Source organism: Sander lucioperca, chromosome 6, assembly GCF_008315115.2.
Source record: "Sander lucioperca isolate FBNREF2018 chromosome 6, SLUC_FBN_1.2, whole genome shotgun sequence".
Taxonomy (NCBI): Eukaryota; Metazoa; Chordata; class Actinopteri; order Perciformes; family Percidae; genus Sander; species Sander lucioperca.
The window spans coordinates 17527210-17545352 of record NC_050178.1 but is presented as its reverse complement, the minus strand read 5'-3'; the positions used below and the strand labels follow the sequence as shown (position 1 = coordinate 17545352).

General features: G+C 41.4%; 1 protein-coding gene across 2 annotated transcripts in view; it reads right to left on the bottom strand.

Annotated features, from left to right (window-relative positions):
* fhit (fragile histidine triad diadenosine triphosphatase) overlaps window positions 1-13990 on the bottom strand; it is a 439268-nt gene extending 425278 nt beyond the window's left edge. The window contains exon 1 of one of the 2 annotated variants that reach the window (XM_031277239.2): window positions 13964-13990. The gene's annotated coding sequence lies outside the window, so the exon portion shown is untranslated. The remainder of the gene's footprint in view (window positions 1-13963) is intronic. The other variant, XM_031277238.2, reaches the window with a different exon arrangement.
* Between the last annotated feature and the right edge of the window lie 4153 nt (window positions 13991-18143).

Genomic DNA, 18143 nt, shown 5'->3' with positions numbered 1-18143 from the left:
CCACACTGGGTAATAAGAAATTCTACACATGAACTGGTTGCTATGGACTCGTCACTAGGCTTCCTCAGTCATTGTAGCATATAGGTAAAGCTGCCGAAGCTGAACATTATCCAAATCTCCATTTCTCAGATGAGCGTCAATTTGGGAGCTTGCATGCTACCACTCCTTCCTTCTCAAATGCCTTGAAAAGGCTGTTGTTTGCACAATTTCAATCACCGGAACCCAGGAGGGGAGCTGTGGGCCTGGGTCCAGGCATTGACAGCTGGCCCGCCCAATCAGAAATTCAAAGTGTGTTGGTGTGCAAATGGCTGCAACAATCACAACAACCATGGTTTGCTGTTTTGGCCAACAACTGGAAACTTTAAACATTGTTTGTCTGCTATTTCATTACTAAATTCACTTCTGAGACTTTTTTATGCGAGAAATCAACTATGTAGAGCTGAAATATGGGCCGTTTTACAAAAATTGATGGCTAATTGCAAAGTTGGTCCGACTGTGTCGGTGAGTGGCATGTCGGTCGGCCTGCCCACCTCCACAGACCCGCTGTGAGCTGGCTGGAGCTCTCTCAGGAGACTAGCGGACAAGAGGCGTTTATTTCCCTAATCGTTTGTTTAAATAACTCAACACACATATCCATTATAAGATTAACTGGAACCTGTGGTTTTTCGAAGTTATAATGCTCCACAAGAGATTGCGGGCGTAACGTAAGAAGCTCGCTGACCAGGCTGTCACTCACACACACACCGGCCACGGAGCAGGCAGAGGAGAGGGAGAGCACCAGTCTTGTAAATAAATTATAACATGTATATTAGATCTGTCGGTCTTCCTCTATCATAGGCGCCGATTTATGTTTTCCTTCGCAGGTGCTCACGGGCACACGCCCTTTAAAAAAAGTACTCAAAAACTGTTTGCATTTCAGAACATTAGGAAATGGACAGTGGCCGACATGAACACACACGCCTATTAACTTGATAATAAAGCCGTAAAATAGGCTCAGGACAGTGCCACTTCTCACAAATACAGATAGGATTGGAGAAGAGAAGTTTAACTGACACGTAACCGCGATCAGCGCTCACACGCTCCACTTAGCACCAACTGCAATGTTTAATTGTAAATGAATGTAGCCTACTGGCAGTCTGGCACACGTGGATGATCAGTATTTTCCGTGGGTGCTCGAGCTCGAGGCAACGTGAAACCTTTGAGCTAGTTAGCTTCATTATATTCCAGCTCCAGGTCAGTGACGATACTTTGGCAACAGGTGGCGCAGTTAGCTATAGGGTTGCATTCTCAAAGAACTCCAAACTCGTGTCGCTGTCATGTTGCGATTTTTGTTGGGTCAGACCCATCTGCTAGCGATGGGGGGCCGAGACATGGAAAAGTATGCACCAAACAAGCCACTTTGAAATTTTGCTGTTTTCATGAATACAAAAGTTCGGTGACCCCCTAGACTAAAAAACGTTGGGTGACCCTCCCCTCAACAAAGAATAAAAAGCCATGACCCTCCCCTATTTTCCTCTGGTGGTCCATTCCATAAATACCGTACAGTCCCTTATTATTCTAAGTGTCTGACAACATTATGGAAAGGATCCCTATAGCGATAAGCCTTTTTACAACCTCTTTAAGACCTTTCTGTTCAACCAGAAACAGCTCTTAGATCGCTAGCGCTAAACCCACCAGACTCCATTCAAAAAAGCAATACTTTTAGCATGTACAGAGCCAACATATTTTCACATGTAAATCGGTAAAATATGCGTAACTTATTTCAACCAAAACTAGAGTTGTGATGGTTGGAAAGACGACCCAAAACGGCTTTTCATAGTTTAATTTAGTTTATTTTGACTTTGAATGAAGTGTATTTTATGATGCTAAAATTAATGTTTATTTACATGGAGTCTGGTGGCTTCAGCGAACGCAATTTCGCAGATGTTTTTATATTTAAAAAAGGATCTTACTCTTTAACAGAAAGGTCGACCTCCTTAGAAATCCTTTCCATAATGTTGTTAGACACGTAGAATATTAATCTGAGTCTGTCAGTAGCAAAACAAGCACTTTTGTGAAGGTATATACAAGCTGCACATTTGCCCTATTAACTTACATTGTAGCTTGTTTCATGGCTGCCGACTGCAGCGATCTTGCTTAAAGCTATAGTGCATAGTTTCTGAGGAGAGTTGTCGAACGGCACAATCTTCTGAGAAATACAGAGAGTTGTGTGGAGCTGACAGTCTTAATTAGCTTTGTAGCAAATCATTTGGCAATGGCTTGAATGTAACGGACGTTCATTAATATCAAAAAGTTAGGGACTAAAGCTTTAATAATGGACTAATGTCAAAGATTGTTGTTCCAATCAGTCACTTCCACACAAAAACATAATATGGGTCCAGGTTGAGAAAAATAGTAGTTACCCTTTAACATTTATTTCTTACTGTAGCTATGTTACTTTATCCACTAATTGACTCGCTCTTCTCTTACTCTTATTTTACCTTGACTTTTAATGTGAGCAACTGCAACTAAACAATTTCCCTGAGGGGATCAATAAAGTGTTCTGATTCAAGAAAAACCTGATGAAAATACTTGTATTAGCCCTCTGAAATCCATATCTGTCATCAAATGAGTAAAATGCAATGGTAGGAATGTTAAGAAGGCTGGTTGCAATAACACGTGTGTTTTACGGCTCTGAGCAGGTGTTTGATTCCAGTTCACTGACAGCTCAGAGGAGAAGGAACTTTTTTGCCTTCCGGACAGATGGCTGCCATTAGAGCGGGGAGAAGTCATGGGGGCTTCCTTAACAGCACCATTGAGAAATGGGCTAAGAAATCATTCGGAAAATTAATAAAATCCAGCTGGTCACTCCAACCCCTGACAGTTCCCTGCACCTCTGAACATACATTAAGTGAAGCCAAATTAATCTATAAACTTTATCAAGACACTGAGTACAGATATAAACACAACGAATCAGATTAAGAAAAGGATTTATTGCCAATTAATCTACATTTAAAATGAAATTTGCCTTGGTGGGTGGAGCAAACATGAACATATTAAAAAGAAATAAACTAGAAATGTTGAAAAAACAATAACCTAAACTAGAGCTGCAAAGATTAATCGATTAGTTGTCAGCTATTAAATGAATTGCCAACTATTTAAATAATCGATTAATCGGTTTAACTGACGGCTGCTGCATGTAGTATGCAGTGCATACTGCGTTCATCAGTAGTATGCAGTATTAAACAGTTCAATCGTTTTATTCTGCAGTATGCTAGGTCAGGCTGAGCCCTTGAACAGGCTCTTAAAGCACTGGGCAAAAAAAAAAAAAACTCACAGCACTAATGCAAATGAAAAATACAACTTAATGAGCTTTACATTTTTTGTTCGTTGATGATGCTGAAAATGTAAGAAACTGAAACTTAATTTCTTACATCTTTATGTGAAATAAGCAAATACAACAAACACTAATTATGAACCAAAATATCAAATCTCATGTATATAACATGTTAGAATTTACATACAGGACTGTGAAAGAGAGACGGGTTTGTCTCTGCCCTGTCGGTCGCTGCTCTCCCTCTCCTCTGCCTGCTCCGTGGCAGGTGTGTGTGTGAGTGACAGCCCGGTCAGCGAGCTTGTTACGTTACACGGAGCTTTGTAACTCCGAAAAGGCAGACAACCACAGGTTCCAGTTAATCTTATAATGGATATGTGCGATTGTTGCAGCGCTATGCATTGTGGGATACAGTAGGCGGAATAGACTGTTAACGAGGCATACTGGAGATTTTCTCCGAATCAGTACGACATCCGGGTATTTTTGGCATAGTGCAGATTTTGCTTTTGTTTGCATACTGGATACTACAGGCTACATTTTTGCCAAATCAGTACGCACTGCTAGTATAGTATGCGGTTTTGAAAACGGCCACTGATCGACACTTCTTTACCGTTTTCCGACAATTTATAGACCAAACAAGTAATCGATTAATTGAGAAATTAGTTGCAGCCCTAACCTAAAACAAATATATACAATATAACTGTTTAAAGGTAAGAAAGCAAGGCTGTATGGTTAAGCGCAGGCTGTGCAAAAAATGTTGAGGGATGTGCAAAAGTTCAGGCTGTATAGGATGTATGTCAGGTATATAGTCCAGGATGCTCATTAATGTAACGTGTAGTGTCTAGAGGGGGTGGGGGGGACTGGGGAGGGGGTTAAGAGTCTGTATCAGTGGGGGTCCGGAGCCTTGTTAATGTCGGGGAGTTTTTGTGGTGTGATTTTTTTGGTCCTGATGGACCGCAGCCTCCTGCCAGAGGAGAGTCAGTTTAAAAAATGCATACAACATACAGTGTCTCGATGCAACATCCCGCTAAGCCCTAGCTATGGATGTGTTAAATCCATTCACCTTCACTGCTACACCAATATATCCACTGTGGTTTTTGCAACATCCTTCATTTGCTTCTGGTGGTGTCCTTGTTGCTTATTACAGATATTTGTATGTATCCATTCACTTCTTTATTCATTCCTTTGGAGACAAGGGGCCTTTTGTATCATCAGGTAAGCTCTGTCGATGTAGTAATTCACACAATGCCCAGTTCGTGCTTGCTTGCGAGCTGGAAGGGTGGGTCCTGAAAACACAGGGCTTTTATGCAGGGGAGCGGTGTTCATGTCCCGGAAGATGTTAGGGGAAAACACAAGACTTTCACCCAAGGAAACGGGTGTTCGGGTCCCGGGAGTACTACTTAAGGGGAACAAAACCACACTAGTTTTTCTAATCTTAACTAGGGATGCACCGAATCCAGATTTTTGGGGTTCGGCCGAATACCGAATCCACTGGTTAAGATTCTGTGAAATCCGAAACCGAATCCTACTCCCATCCTCAGTCCATTAACCTGTTAAAATTCACCTCTTTCAACGTCCACAGCCTCTAAAATAGTTAGGCTGTGTGTAACCAAGGGTTTCTTATATCGTCTAGACTCAGGTTTGGCTTCCAATGCCAGAACCAAGACGGCACTGCACGTCTCACTTTATTCCACCCCAACACAGTCAACCGTCAGAAAATACAACACTTTATTCACTTCCGTTTTTCCCGTCACAATAAAAGCTCTGTTTACTGTAACTTCCTCTTAACCTTCAACTGAGAGGTTAAACAATAAAATACCTTACAAATGTAACAACTTAATGTTGAATTCACACGCTCTTTTCACATCGTAGGAAAGCACATCGCTATCGCCAGATGAGTGACAATTTTGTTTGGCAAATTCTCACTAACCAGCGTATGATGAAGGCATGTTGGGTGGGTGAAATTAGAAAGCTAACGTTAGCTAACAAATCCGCTCCCACTGTAGAGAGACAGCCTGGGAGAGACTGTCTGGTTAAAGCGTAACTCTCGCCAAAATGCAACCTAGGGTGTTTTTGTGAATGTACCCGAGTCAAACTTTAGTTTAAAAGCATAATTAGGACGGAAGCGCCACTTTTAAGATTTACCGTATCTTCGTTTTTCGGTCACATGGCCTTTTGAATGGGAGTGCTAGGGGCACTTCTATGATAACATCAAAATCAACATTTTTAAAACACTAAGAAGGTTCGACACAACATGAAACTTTGCTCCAAGTATCACCAGGGAATCTACACATGAACTGGAGTATTGAGAACATTGTGTACACAGAGTTTATTAAAAAGAGAGGTTTTGAACGACTTACTTTAGCAGTTGTTGTTGTTGTTTTCCGGGCGCTACCATCTCCGAATGCAACGTAACAGGGAGGAGAGTAAAGATGGAAAGCTCCTAAAGCTTAGTTCCATATAAATGCACGGATAATTCGTTGTTTTGTCGTTAGTGAAAAACAATATTGACCTTGTCAACGCCCCAAACAACAACTGCTAAGTCGTTCAAAACCTTGTTGATTTTGAGGCTAGCATAAAAGTGCCCCTAGCACTCCCATTCAAATTTGACCGAAAAACGAAGATACGGTAAATCTTAAAAGTGGTGCTTCCGCCCTAATTATGCTTTTAAACTAAAGTTTGACTCAGGTAAATTCACAAAAACACCCTAGGTTGCATTTTGGCGAGCGTTACGCTTTAACACAAGTTTTTAGCTGTGACTGTCCTTCCTTTGCCGTACCTGGGGTTGCTGTGTTTTGCCTGCTGTCTGTGGATTCCTTCATGCGCGGCTCGTATTCATTCGGATGTTTCATGTGCAGGTGTTTTGGTAGCGGCGATGTAGTGTGTTGTTCGGGGTCCTTGCCACCGCAGGACAGGTCGGCAATGCGGGTTGTGCTTGTGGCTCGACTTTGGTCGCTTTCTTTTGGCTGGGGGTGCTGCCGGACAGCGCTTTTCAGCTCGCGAGTTCCATTTTCACTTTCTCACAGCCTACTGCATTGAAGGGCCCACCTACATTACGTCGACCAACATATCACGCGCAGTGCAAGCGTAGGGTTCAGTGGAAAGAAATGCTAAGGTTCAACAGAAACCAAACCCCGTCAAAAAGTCCAATATTCGGCTGAATCCGAATCCGAATCCTGGATTTGGTGCATCCCTAATCTTAACTAGTCGTTTTGCCAAAACTTAAACGTTGTTGCTGCAGGACAGTCACCTTTTGTCAGCTAAACTCAACTGCAACAGTTGCTAGGGGTGTTGATATCAATCATTGTATCGATGCATCAGACCTGCGGACCTGGACAGACCATAATCGATAATTGCCTACTGATGTTACTTGTTGATTTTTTGTTTGCTGCTTTTTTTAGTTTGTGTCTGTTGTCTGATGTGTTCAGACTCCGCTACATTCATGAAGTGTCTTTTTTTAAGAGCAGATCCAATACAAATGGGAGATCATACATATTATATATTGAGGAGGTGACGCAGCGTGATATTGAACCGATTCGAATCGTTGACAGGATAATCGTAATCTAATCGTGAGACCAGTGAAGATTCACGCCCCTCACAGTCAACTTTTCTCGGCTAGACTTAACTGTAAAGACGGCTAAACTTAACTGTCATGTGGCCGGCCGCGTAAACTTCGTCACGTGACCGGCCGGGCAATATGATACCAACTTGTTCATGAGAATGCGTTGAGTCCAACTGTGAGATGAATGATTTCTTTGATTAAAAGAACTTATGAAATTGATTGATTGAGTGTTGGATTAAAAGCCAATTGTACATAAAGAGTCCAATATGAGAAATTCACTGTGCCCAAGTTAGAGGTTTGGTGGAGGGGTTGGAGCTAAGAGACACTGTAAAAAATGTATAATGTAAAAAAAGACAATAATTAAGATTTAGCTAAAGGTGGTACGATAGCTACGATACTTCAGCCATTCTGAGGGATACTACATTTAAAACATATGCAGCATGTCCACGTTCACATTGTGAAACGCCCTGCACACCGATGGAAAACCCACACAGGTGATTTTAAATATTTTTGGTGGAGCTTTAGGGAAGCAACACTGACATATGTTGGATATTGACATTGCCCAACGTTTCAAACAATCTCCATTCTAAAGCCTGCACAAAGAAACTGATGCCCTATGCCATAACACTTGGGAGTTCAGCCAGGTGTGATTTCAATCAGAATCTGAATACAAAAGCTCTAGAATAACAACTACAAGCAGCAGTAAAGTGGCGGGTGTCTCACACCCCAGTAATTAAAAAGGGAACATTTGATTTATAATTTCAGAAGTGTTATTTTTTTAATTTGAAGCCATTTATTACCACACTAGCTGCCTGAAATTGCTTTTTCTACAACAAGTTAACAAACACCATAACTCTGACACAGCCTATAACCTTATAAACTGCCACATCCAGAGGACACAGAGCAACATTAGCATTCCTGGCCGCCTGGCTCAGTTTGTTTACCAGCTAACCATACTCATTAGTTTGTGTATCTTCCGTTTAGTGCGGGACAGTAGGTTTATCACAGCTGCCCATCTGGGGGTGGACCAGAGTCAAGACTGAACCTAAAAATTTCATTAAACCAAAACAGAATAGGTAAATGGGCTAAAAACCTCTAAAGAGCCAAATTCTCTGTGGGTTTGGCACTGCAGACAGGCCTTTTCAAATTCCATCATTAGATGTTAGCTTTAAGTATATCTCATTTGCTATGACCACAATTATTCTTTTCTCTTCTCTAATAATAATAAATTGAATTTATATAGCGCTTTTCACGAACTCAAAGTCGCTTACGGTGACCGAGTAGTTCTATGTGGTATACCTAAAGCCCGGTTCAGATCAAAGATTCACGTTGGCCTTTTTTTGGCCGATTAATGTGAAATCGGCACCGGCCGTCGGATGAGAGTCAGATGGATTGGCTGTTCAGCTTGAAAACGGAAGTGAGGAAAGCAAACAAACGACTCAGAGCGCACACAGAAGGCACTTCTCATTTTTCATCATATCTGATCAATCCAATACACATAAGAGCTGTCAAAACTGGTCAAAAATGACGTTTGAATGTTCCTTCTAAAAACCACAGGTTCAAACGATTAGAATATCTATTTTTGCACGTCCATAATATGGCAAATGTACAACAAGATATACATAACTACTTGTGTTGGTATTTTTATTTCAACACTTAAACATGTCTTTCAAAAGATCTACATACTGTATATTACAAAATAAACTAAACTAATGTTAATAAACAATTTTCCTTATTTAATCTAAAGACCGTAATAGACCTCCCTCTCTCCGCACCGATAAACAATTAACCCCCTAGCAAGCAAGCTAGCTTACCAGCCAGCCGGCCTCTAAAATGTAACAACTTAATGTTTCATTAACACATTCTTGTCACATCGTAGGAAAGCACATTGCTATCACCAGATGAGTGACAATTTTGTTCGGATAATTTTCTGTAACCAGTGTATGACGAAGGCATTGGGTGAGTGGGGGGAATTAGTAAGCTAACGTTAGCTAACTAGCCAGCAGCCGGCCGTTTGGGTTTGGTCCCTGTGCTCCGCTCCCACCGTAGGGAGAATTCTTTTGCCGATAGAACGGATGACAGCTCGGGAGATAGACAGTCTGGTTGGCCCTCTCCCGGTGTCCGAAATAAAATGGATTCTGGATCATTTTATTTCTATAGTTTGTATGCTGCTATATCTATTCTGCATTGGAATTAGAGAAACTGCTTTCATAGCTCGATCACAGTGAAAAACAGTAGTTCTATGGCCCACACACACAAGATGTGTCTAGGCTCTAGACAAGTTTTACAAATATCCAAGGTGCATGTGCAGCGGGGGTAGAAAACACGTCGCCACAGTGTCATGATAGCTCAATCATGAACATTTTCACGACTTAGAAATGAAGATACTCGCTGGAAAATACTGATGAAAGGTGAATTTGTATGCAGCCCTTCTCCTTTCATTCACTAAGACATGGCTGTCTTAGCCTGTCAGCTCTGCTTAGCTAACAGGACGCATGGAATTCCAGTGAGAAAGCCAGTAGCAATGACAGTACTAAGAGGGATACACAAGGTTGGCTCTATAGGTAAAGAGAAATTAATCATCATCAGTGCATAGAGTCCCAGTATTGCTTCTCCTAAATTGAACAGAAGTGTTATCAGCCAGGATAAATGCAAACACCTGTCTGGGAGTGCAGGCCCTTTAACACAGCCATAGTTCAGGCAAATAAAATGATGTAGTAGCCATAGCCCAACAATGCATCCCAGAGTGAGCTGTTTTTATTTTGTTTGTTTTTTTCCCCAGAGTTAGGAGGGGGGGAGATAAGATTTGAGATGCTCCATGCAGTTACTGCACCCAGCTCTTGTTCAAGAAACTCCAGCACGAGGTTAACTGCTCCTACAATGTCTCACTTATACATTTCTATTATAATTAAATGAATAATACAACATGATGCTGTTTTGCCCTGCTGTTCTCCGTGAAGTGTGCTGGAAGTGATGTGATGTAGCGTTTTTTTTTATGCCGGGGCTAGTCTGGACCGACGGCAATTCATTTACCGGATAATCGCCGGATGTCTCTCGCCTTGCAAAACTCTGTCGGTTCCGTGAAACATTGACGAACTTCGAGTTGGCAAGCTACACGCTGAAAATGGCAAGTTTTGAAAAAAAAATGTGGATGGTGCAACAAGGCAGGCATGCTCGGTTCTCACAGGGAATGATTGTAAAGATTTACAAAGAATATGTTTACAGCAGTTACTCTCTAACTGGGACGTTTTGGGGCCGATTGGTGGGATTGCTGTGGACAAAGTACACACGGCGGTAGGAGCTAATGAGGTTTAACCATGTATCCAGCTAATTTAAATAGCTCCTTTTACTGTGTATAGTTAAAGGTGCAGTAGGTAAGACTTATAAAACTAACTTTGTCATATTTGCTGAAACTGACCCTATGTTCCAGTAGAACTACATGAAGCAGGTCATTTAAAAAAAAATTCCAGCTCCTCTGGCACCACCTACAGCCCCTAGTGCAATTTGCAAAAATCCACCGCTCCCTGTTCAGATGCACCAATCAGGACCAGGGGGGGTGTCTAACTGCGTGTCAATCACTTAATGCACACGCATTCATTCTCCCTTGTGGGGGGAGGGGCTTAGGAGACCGTTTTGGGCTTTAGCGGAAAGGGGGGAGGAACTGAGAAGTTGTCGATGTTCAAATTGTTGGGCTAAGTCCTGGATCTTCGCAATCCTACCTACGGCACCTTTAACTTCATTTAATATTGTACTGTTTTCTTTACGGGGTGCAAAATGTTCCACCAAAACAAGTTCCTTCCCAAGACCATTGGGATTGGTTTAAAGAAATGCCAAAAAAACGGAGTTGTTTTTTTTTTTCTCCTATCGCAGAATGTATGTGTGTTGAGGGGCCAGAGATAGAGCTGGCAAGCGAGACTGCTGCCAGGCTAAAGCAGTTAACCTAGGGGAAAACACTGTAACTCATGCAAGTCTTTTCTGCCTCTGGTGATACCTGGGCCAATTGGAAGAGGTAGACCTCATCTGTCCTCTAAGCTATCCTCATCTGACTCGCAGAAGCAAAAAAAAAAAAACTGGAATTTCCCAAAATGTCAAGATTCTTCCTGTAAGCTCACCCACATGGAGCCTCAACACAGGAAACATGTAGTCAAAAGTGATTTCACCGAGACCACGCTGACCACCCTGTGACATGAAAACTGTTGCTCGCTGTAAAAATCCAAAACATAGAGGTGTTCTGCAAGTGGTCATATGCTTCCATGCTCCATCTTTCTTTTAAATAAATCACGTTTCAACAATTATTATCCTGAAAGCCCTAGAACGGTGTTACAAAATAAAGTGTTCAGATGGCAAAGAAAGAAAATATTAAAAAATTAAAAAGGGGTCAAGACTTCAAATGCAATGGCCATACTATCCATCAAGTGAAGCATAGGGTCCTACCACAGGGCAAGTAATGCAGGCGGTGTAAATCACCACCGCGGTCGAATCCTATCGTCTCCAACTTAGAAATGATGGCGTTCACTTGTTCACACAATTCATGTTTATGGTCTAAAAAGTGATGGACCAGCTTTCTTTTAAACCTGCTGGAACATGCATTATTCAAGCTCCTTTTCAAGAAAGTGATTTCAAAATGCCCCTCACTGTAAGGCAGGGGTGTCAAACTCTATTTCGCTAAGGGCAAGACTGGAAAATGTGAATCACATCAAGGGCCAGACATGTACAGTTTTTTTTTTTTTTTTTTACATGCTTTTATTGAAGAGAAAAAGTTAAATATGTTGACTGTATTATTGCATGTCTCATATAGCTTTCTCACTTAGAGTTTGGGCCACATAAAGCCCCCAAAAAGTCAGAAAAAAAGTTGCTTAGCCATCATAGAAAAAAAGTGCCTAAAAAACCGCCACAAACGTCGGAAAAAGGGGCAAAAACATTGAAAAAAATGTCAAAAACATTTTTTAAAAGTGCCTAGAGCATTGAAAAAGGCACTAAAAACGGGTCAAAAATGTATTGTGAACCTATATTGAAATGTGAGCTGGATCAAAATCTGCAAGGGGCTGAATTTGGCTCTCGGGCCTTGCGTTTGACACGTGCTCTAAGGTATGTAGAGCATTAGCACTCTTTGTTAATGCATATCATGATAACAGTGATCTAAAAACAGAACTGATTGCAGTAGGTTTGAAGTAGAAAACATTTTGAAGTTGGCCACTTCCAATTCACTGTTTGTAAATGCTGCACAGCCTCCACTGTGTGGAATGCAGAGGAGGGTGTCATAGGATTAGGTCGTCTAAGTAAAACAGAACTCTGATCCCCCTCTGCGTAATGGCTGAAAAGCTGCCTCGATACATTTGGAGGACGTACAATGGGCCAGAGAGTCGGTTGTCTATTGAACTCCCAGGAAGGAGAAGCACAGGAATGTTCTGTGTTTGGGGATGACCAGAATGTAAACGGGCCCTCAGGTCGATGGAAGTGAACCAATCGCCGGGCTGACATGCCTTCCCGGCGCCATGTCACTGTCACCGCCGTTTGCGAGTTGGCTCAGGGTGGGATTTGTCTAGGTGGGTGCTGCCCGCAGGGCCTATATATATATATATATATATATATATATATATATATACATACACACACACACACAACCGGTCAAAAGTTTCACTCCATTACAGAGAGAATACCAGCTGAGATCAGTTGCATTGTTTTTTTAACCAGGGCAGCAGTTTTCAGATTACATTATGTGCTTACATAATTGCAAAAAGGGTTCTCCAATGTTTTCTCAGTTAGCCTTTTAAAATGATATCAGATTAGTAAACAGAATGTTCCTTTGGAACATTGGATGAATGGTTGCTGATAATGGGCAATGTAGATATTGCATTAAAGATCAGCCACTCTTTCTACAACAGTCGAGAACCCTTTTGCAATTATGTAAACACATAAGGTAATCTGAAAACTGCTGCCCTGATTGAAAAACAATGCAACGGATCTCAGCTGGTATTCTGTCTGTAATGGAGTGGAAATTTCTAAGTGACCCCAAACTTTTGACCGGTTGTGTGTGTGTGTGTGTATGTATGTATATATATGTATATATATATATATATATATATACACACACACCTCCCCAGCCTGATGTATCTGTGTAAAATGTAATGGCAAATTTCAATTTTATTTTTTAATTGGGAATGTATTGCCAAACCTCCCAATAGGTCCTCTGATCCCACTTTACATTCCGACCTGAATGTAGAGTATATTCACACATGAAGAGAGGATCCAGAATCCAGCTTGCTAGCGTTGCCCCATACACAGTATAGTGCCCAGTTAGAAACAGTTCTCTCGTCTCACACCAAACTAAGTTGTGGAAGCTTGTCGTTTAGCTTAGACGCACATCAAAATATATCATAATCATAATACCCTGGTCAAATCTCTATTAATCACTAGAAAATTCGGCATTCATACGGACCCAAGATACAAATGTTTCTCAGTGTTTAGTACCAGGGACTTCCACCGGTGAGGGTAGGTTCCCCTGTCGACTAGGGTTTCCCTTCGGTTAAAATGCGTAGCGAGGATAATAAGGTTTGGTTCAAAATGACGACGGGGGAACAGTCTTCGACACAACGGCACTGACACGCTGACACATCGACCATTTAATAAAATAACACTGTTGAAATCAGGCAGAATAAAAGAAACGACTCTCGTCTAGTATTGACTCGTTTCAGTGTTCTCTATGAGAACGAGTAAGGACACATTTACTTTACCCGAAGCTGACAGACAAACTCAGTGGACATATTTTAAGCTTAGTGTGGAGGGAATATCTTGCTTGCTGTTAAACACTTTCGTCGCCTCTGAAAGTTTTTCACCATGCGACATCACAGTTTGACAGGTTGGCTCATTTAAAGGGACTGACATGCGGATGTCTTGGCTTACTGTGCACTATCACGTGTAGCAAAGCTAAGCTAATGCGTATGCTGTTAGCTCTGCTACTCAGCAGTTTTAGTAAAATGAACAACAAAGCGGCCAAGGCTTTTTTTAAATCGCTAAATTAAACACTGACAGAGGATGCTATTTCTAACAGCACGTCCAAACAACAAATGAATGCTTTGTACACTCACCTTCTATGACGGGGAGAGTTGGACGCTTGCATTATGGGAAGCGGAGTTTTAAGTTCGCGGTTTAGACAGGAAAACAAGCCTGTGTCACTTACATAAAACTACAAGTACCACAGTAAAAGGAACGCAAACTTTATGTTGCGTTTACGGCGGATAGGAATATTTTTGACAGCTTCGACAATCAATACTTTTTTAATATAATTATATCGCTGAGATTTGATTTAATCGTATCCGTTGTTTAAACAGTCTCATTGAAATCACAATCTCTTTTTTAAGATAGACTTGTGCACAAGAAATACACAGACTAGCCTGCAGCATGGACAAAGCACGTACAAATTCACAACAAACACAATGTATATACAATTACAAGCATTCACCAAAGTCGAGGATAGAATTTTTAAAACTTCAGAGATTTTTATTTTAAAACCTTTTGTAACTCATCCATTTGGTAGAAGCACATCATTTAAAACATTTTATTTCAAGTTCTGTTTGAACATGTGGTAGAGATACGGTTCAAATGTCCTTTGACCTGATATTAGGGATGCACCGATTGGGAAATTCTGGGCCGATGCCGATGTTTTTTCTTTTTGTTATTTATTCCTTCTTTTGTGCCACGGAAACATACAAGTCTTTCGGCTCTTGATCACACTATCCTAGAATGAGCACAAATTCAATCAGACCAATTTATGAAACAAAAACAACCTTTAATGTCACTTTCTGGTTGACATTAGTTATAACCTTATTTATGACAAGTTCTTTTCTGAAAAAAAACATTCAAAAACCTTTGACGGCTAACTAATCAATGAAAAGATTGTTTCAGTACATTGCCCAACAAAATTATTTGATAAACAAAAACTTACTCAATGAGATTATTTTCATGACCCAATGAAAAATATTTTTCTGATAAATAAAAAAAAATGCATCAAGTGTAAATGCAAAAACAAGTGAAAAAAATAAATTATGTTATTAAAATAAATAAATTATGTTATTCATAAATACAAACATAAATAGGGCTATCTTTCACCTTGTGTATTTCTCATAAAGTGACGCTGGCTCGGCAGCGTGTAGCGTGGCTCCATAAACTTCATCAGACTCCGAAAACCCACGTCCTCCACTACAGAGAAAGGCTGGTCATCTAAAGCGATGAACTCCATCGCCTTGTTTGTTATTTGTTTCGCTTTGGCGCTGTCTGGAGGCAGCTGTTTGGCTTTCTCAAATTTTTCCGTTTTTGGTCAGCTTGCAGGTAATCGCCGTACACCGCCTCGTGCCTGCTTCTCAAATGTCCAATGAGCTTTGTTGTGTTAAATGACTTTCTAACAGCCCCCCCTCTTGAAATTTCAATGGAACACGTATTTCAAACTGCAAAACGCTGATCTTTCTCTGAAACTGTAAAATATTACCACACGACCGCCATCTTCTTTGTTTAATCTAAGTTACTGAGGAGAGTGCGCAGGTGCCCTCTTCCGTCTCGGTCTCTCCCCCCGCCCAAATAAAAAGAGGGAAAAAAAAGTTTCTCCTGAGCACAGCGTTCATGACACATATAATCATCGGCGAATGTCATTTTTATTCCCCGATGGCCGATGGCAGTTAACGAGGCAAATGTTGCCCGTTACCGATGTTCAGCCGATGCATCGGTGCATCCCTACCTGATACATTTACTGAATTTAGATGTGATCAGAGAGCAGAGATAGTTTTCTGTTTTTACATTAGAGCTTAACGTTTTTTAAGCCAAGGACCCCCTAACTGAGAGAGACTGATCATAGACCCCCTACTACATATTGTATAAAATAAAGTTGCATATTAAACTAAACCTACAATAACGTGTAGGGCAGCCTAAAGCCCTTACATGCATTGTTTGTGCATATAATACTAAGCTATTAAAATAATAATTGTTGGCATGATTTCATAAATCATGTTTTAATGTTAAACATACATGTGGCACAGTGAATCTTCAGGGTTAACTGTATCTGTGGATGGCTATCTTAGTGACTACCTTAAGGCTCTGACACACCAACCCGACGGCTGACCTTTGGCAGAAAAGTCAGTTGGACTGACTGCCTCCCTGAGTTGGTCAAAAAAGTGCCTTGATACACACCGAAGCGATGCCGACTTGAGCATAAGTTCTGCGCGTGCGCGAGACGTAATACGTCTCCATAATAGCAGGCGGCGCTACTCCGTATTGTCGCCGGTCATCGAAAACCGGCAGCTGATTGGACGAACACGTCACGTGGGTCTGGCTTCTCCCAGATTTCAAAGCCAGACCATAATGGCGGCTCATTCGGAATACGATCTCATATTTTACGAAAATAGTTCATCGACAAAGGTCAGTTTTAAAGATTTTCATCAGATTTTGAGAGGCGTTAGTCACGCTCATCCCGCTCGTCATTTCCGAGTTAGCACTCCACCTATCAGATTGGTCATTGAGTCCGACTGCCCGCCTTCCGATTCAACATGTCAAATCAGCCCAAATAAAGGCCGACGGCTCCCCCGACTGACGACGGCACGAAACACACCGAACAGACTCGAGTCACTGACCTCGCCAGACTGTCCGACGGCCGATAATCGGGTTGTTGTGTCAGCGCCTTTACCTATAGGCAAGTAAGCCTATCATCGGTGGGGATTTATATTTGCTAATAATATGTTGGATTCATGTTAAGACATTTTTTTCAGAAATTAACAATAATTTGGAGGCCCCCTGCAGTGACTCTGAGGACTTCTGGACCCCCTGTTGAAGATCCGTGCCCTACAGTGTTACTCTCTTCTGTCAACCACCCCGCATTTTCAGACACAATGGAGAGTGAGGACTTTGATCTGTGACAAAGAGTCAACGGGCTTTACAGGGGGACCTAATACAGTTATTAATAATATTCTTTGTCTCCAACTCTTGGTAGTTAAAATGAATACATACATTATGTGTTAAAGCCTGCTGTAATTCAAAAGCATATTGTACACATATCTACTTGTTGTTGTTGGACCTTTTGTCTCAACTAGTAATAATGTTCCCTATCTAGGCTTTTAACAAACAGTTCACATGTGTTATTATTTACCATGCCCTTCCTTTGTTTGGTCTCTCAGGGTGCTACTCCCTCATTTAAACCAGCCAAATAATTTAGTCCTAGGAATGTTAAAATATCCTGATTGCAAATGCTCCAACATTCAGCCTTTGTGTCAAATGTGTTGCAATGCAGAGCCGGCCATTATGGTGTCATGTTACAATAGTAAAATACCATGTCAGTAGAAAATAAAATCCATGCAGTTGCACATGATAGTCATCATGAGACACATTAACATCCTGTATTCATTTAAAAAAGAGTTACCAGAGAAGGGTGATTGTGGATCTGCCTAAATGAGTGAAAGAGAGCGCTTTACAGGAACAGCTGCAAAGTTTATGAAGCTTTTTATACCAGTTGTAAATTAATTGCCATGAAAGTGAAAAAGAGCCTGTCATTGTCAGACAACCCCCAATCAGAGACTACTGTCATATAAAAGTAACAATTTGTCAGCCTCAGCATGAGAGCTTGATAGCAGCAGATAGATGTATTGATGAATTGCCATCCAGATGTGAGAGAGGAGAAGTGGGACAGGAGTGATTCAGCGCCTGCGCCCCACGACAGACACCGTGTTAAAATATCTCCCCGCTGAAAGAACCACAATCCTCCCAGTCAAATCTCTGTCTCACAGCACTGTCTCTGAAGGAGGATAATTATTCTGATCTCACAAAAGATTTGAAAACCTCAGAAGCTTTAAGAAGGCAATTTTTTTTTCTTCATTTTTCCACAAGATGCAGGCATTACTGTAAGACCTAGCTAGCAGTAAAGCATATGCCTGGCGATATTGTTCTCTCACTTGGTTTGCATTGGAACTACTTTCTACCGAGCCTACCTAAACTGTAGGTAATTAAAGGGAAATACTAGCCTGGGTAAACCCTGATGAACTTCCGGCAAATTTGAGATTTGCTCTGCAAGTCAGTCTGGCGAAGAGCCCATTCAAACCCATTTCCAATGTCCCCGAAATCGAGGCGCCAATCACAACCGCTGAGGCGGGCTTTACGCGACGACGATAGCGCAGCGACGGCGAGCAGCGAGCAGCTTTTTGTTTACATTCAACATGACAGTTACAACTGAGAAGGGTCTGGTGTCAACCAGGCTAGGGAAAAACTTAAAAAGTTGTAGCATGACACGTC